This window comes from Octodon degus, unplaced genomic scaffold (genome assembly GCF_000260255.1).
Source record: "Octodon degus isolate 3935 unplaced genomic scaffold, OctDeg1.0 scaffold00088, whole genome shotgun sequence".
Taxonomy (NCBI): domain Eukaryota; kingdom Metazoa; phylum Chordata; class Mammalia; order Rodentia; family Octodontidae; genus Octodon; species Octodon degus.
In genome coordinates, this window is record NW_004524664.1 from 9,518,013 (window position 1) to 9,521,711 (window position 3,699).

Consider the following 3,699-nt stretch of genomic DNA (forward strand, 5'->3'; position numbering starts at 1 on the left):
AAGCTCTCCACACACTCACCGGACCTGGGCTAGGACTGGGTCTGGGGGTTCCCGGAAGTCGGCAGAAATTCCTACTTGGCGGGAGGGGTGGGGGCGGCTCGAGGGGACAGGAGAGGGTCCGGCCCACGGTGCGCCTGGGCTGGGACTGGTCCCGCCGGCGCAGGGTAGCAGGACGCTCTCCACACACTCACCGGACCTGGGCTAGGACTGGCAGGTGCATGGTAATTGAAATGGGTCTAATTTTATTCTGTGGCATGTGCAAAGCCAGTTTTTCCAGTACCATTTATTAAGGAAGTTGTCTTCATTCCAGTGAACATGTTTGGCCCCTTTGTCAAAAATAAGGTGGCTAAATATGTTTGTAGTTGTGTCTGCATCTTCTAATCTGTTCTACTGATCCTCAGGTCTGCTTTTTTTTTTTTTTTTTTTGTTCAGTACCATGTTGATTTTATCATAGTAGCTTTGTAGTATAATTTCAAATCAGGAATTGTAAGGCCTCCTGCCTTTCCTTTGTTGTCCAGGATTGCTTTTGTTATTCAGGTTTCTTCTCATTCCAGATGAATTCTAAGAATGTTTTCATTAGAACTGTGAGATACAATAATGGTATTTTAATTAGATTGCATTGAATCTATGTAACAATTTTGGGAGTATGGCCATTTTCACAATGTTGGGTCTTCCTATCCATGCATAAGGAATATCTTTGCATTTTCTGAAATGGTCTTGAAGCTGTTTCTTCAGAGTACTGTAATTTTCACTGTATAAATCTTTTACTTCCTTTGTTGGATTGATTCCTACAATATTTCTTTTTTTTTTTGGGCTGTTATTGTGAAAGGCCTGAATTCCTTAATTTTTCTCTCTGTGCTTGTTGTTTGTATAAAGAAATGGTATTGATTTTTGAGTGTTCACTTTGTTTCCTGCTATGCTACTGAATTTGGTTATTAAATCTAAAAGTCTCTTGATGGAGGTTTTGGTGTCTTCTATGTCAATATCATGTCATATGCAAACAATGATAATTTCACTTCTTCCTTTCCAATCATTCTTCCTTGTATTTCTTTCTCTTTTCTAATGGCTTTGGCTAATGTTTTCAGAAATATATTGAATAAGAGTGGTGACAGTGAAACCCTTGTTTGTTCCTGATTTAAAGTGAAGTCTTTCAGTTTTTGTCCATTTAGTATGATGTTGGCTGTTGGTTTGTATAGATGGCTTTTATCAGGTTGAGGTAAAGACCATCTCTTCTGGGTTTTTGTAAGGTTTTTATCATGAATGAATGGATACTTTCAAAAGCTTTTACTGCATCTATTGAGATAATCATGTGATTTTTGTCTTTGGCTGTGTTGATGTGGTGTATTACATTTATGGATTTGCATATATTGATTCATCCCTTCATTCCTGGGATGAATCCCACTTGGTCATAATCTTCTTGATGATTTGCTGCATTCTGTTTACTAGTATTTTATTGAGGATTTTTGCATCTATACTCATTAGAGAGATCAGACTGTGGTTCTCTTTTTTACTTGAATCCTTCTTCTCTGGTTTTAGAATTAGAGTAATACTTGCCTCCAGGAATGAGTTTGGGAGAATTGCTTCTCTTTCTATTTCATTGAAGAGTTTGAGAAGAGTTGGCAGATTTCTAAATTTCTTGTAGAATTCAGCTGTGAATCCCTCAGGACCTGAGCTTTTCATTGTTGGTAGGTTTTTCATTACATTTTTAATTTCATTGACTATTATTGGGGTATTAGGAATTTTTATATCTTCTTGATTTAGCTTTGGTAATTCGTATATGGGAATCTGTCCATTTCTTCTGTGTTGTCCATCTTGTAAGAGTAAATATTTTGGAAGTAGGTATTGATGATGTTCTGAATTTCTATAGGGTCTGTAGTGATTTTACCCTTTGAATTCCTTATTTCGTGAATTTGAATTTTGTCTTTCTTTTGATAAGGTTGGCTAGGGGCTTACTGATTTTATTTCTTCTTTCAAAAAACGACTTTTCAATTCATTAATTCTTTGTATTATTTTCTTTGACTCCATTGCATTAATTTTTTCTGTGGTCTGTATAACTTCCTGCTTTCTTGTTGAGTTTGACTTATCCTTCTTTTTCTAGGAGCTTGAGGTCAAACATAAGGTTGTTTATTTGGGCTCGTTTTGTCTTCCTGATGTGAGAATTTACCCCTATAAATGTGCATCTTAAGACTACTTTTATTGTGTCCCACCTGTTGTAGTAAGTTGTATCTGCTTTTTTATTTAATTATAAATATTGCTTAATTTCTTCTTTAATTTCATCTGTGACCCATTGATTTTTCAGGAGAGTATTATTTCATTTTCATGTATTTATGTAGTATTTTCTATTTCTTTTGTCAATAATTTCCATTTTAACACCTCTGTACACCCTGTCATAAATACAAAAAATAAAAATAATTTCCTGTTTAATTGCACTATGGTCAGAAAATATAAATAAGATAATTTCATTTCCTTTGCATTTATTTAAGCATGTTCTGTGTGCTAGTACATGGTCTTTGTTGGGGAACATCCCATGTGCTTTTGAGCAGAATGAATATTCTGATGTTGTTTGGTAGAACTCTCTAAAGGTTTACTAAATCCACTTCTTAACAAGTTTGGTTTAGTTCTGTTATTTTTTTTGCTGATTTTTTTCCCTAGTTGATCTATCTCTTTGTGATGATGTGGTGTTAAAGTCCCCCATTACATTGATCATTTGATTTTTTTTTTTTTTCAAAACTGGGGATTGAACTCAGGCCCTTGTGCTTGCCAGGGAAATGCTTATTCTACTGAGCCATCTCCCCGCCCCCTGCTCATTTGATTTTTCATGTCAATTAAAATTTGTCTTATATAGTCAGGTTCTCCTATATTTGGTTCATATATATTTATGATTTCTAGCTCTTCCTCTTTTAGTTTCCCCAAACAAGTATGTAGTGACCTTTTTTATCTCTTTTGATCATGCTTGGTTTTTTGTTTTGTTTTGGTGGAACTGGGGATTGAATTCAGGCCCTTGCGCTTGCCAGGGAAGTGCTTATTCCACTGAGCCATATCCCTGGCCCCTTCATGCTTGGTTTGAAGTTCAAATTGTCAGCAACCAGAATAAGTATGCTTCGTTTTTTTTGGTTCCTGTTGCATGAACTATTGTTTTGCATCCTTTGATTTTCATTCAATGAATTTCTTTTTGAGCTAAATGTGTTTCTTGTATATAGCATATTGTTGAATCTTCTTTCTTCATCCACTTTGTTTGCTTCTTTTGATTGGTGAATTGAGGCCATTTATATTGATGGTTATAACTCATTTGTATTGGCTTATCTTTATCATGTTATTTTGCTATGTAAGTTCCCTACTTTCCCCCTCTGTTTAATTGCTTGCTCTGCTTGGTTGTTTGTTCTTGAAGTTGTGGTCATTTTTGTCTCTTTCTAGAATATCTGTCAGTATTCTTTGTAGGGTTGGTTTGGTGGTCATGAATTTCTTAGTTGTTCTTTGTCATAGAAGTATCCTATTTCTCCATTAAATTTAATAGATAGTTTTGCAGGGTACATCAACTGGGGTTGGAAATTCTTTGCTTTCAGGACCTTAAATATTTAACTCCAAGCTCTTATTTTTTTTTAAAATATAGTTTAACATTCTATATGAAGTTTTATTTTATTTTTTTATTTTATTTTTTTTTCTTTTCAAAGTTTTATTGATAATCCAAGCTCTTATTGA

General features: G+C 34.8%; 1 protein-coding gene across 2 annotated transcripts in view; it reads left to right on the plus strand.

Annotated features, from left to right (window-relative positions):
• The window catches only part of Fut10 (fucosyltransferase 10), a 143,480-nt gene that overhangs the window by 33,441 nt on the left and 106,340 nt on the right, over nt 1-3,699 (plus strand). The gene's annotated exons all lie outside the window — the stretch shown is intronic.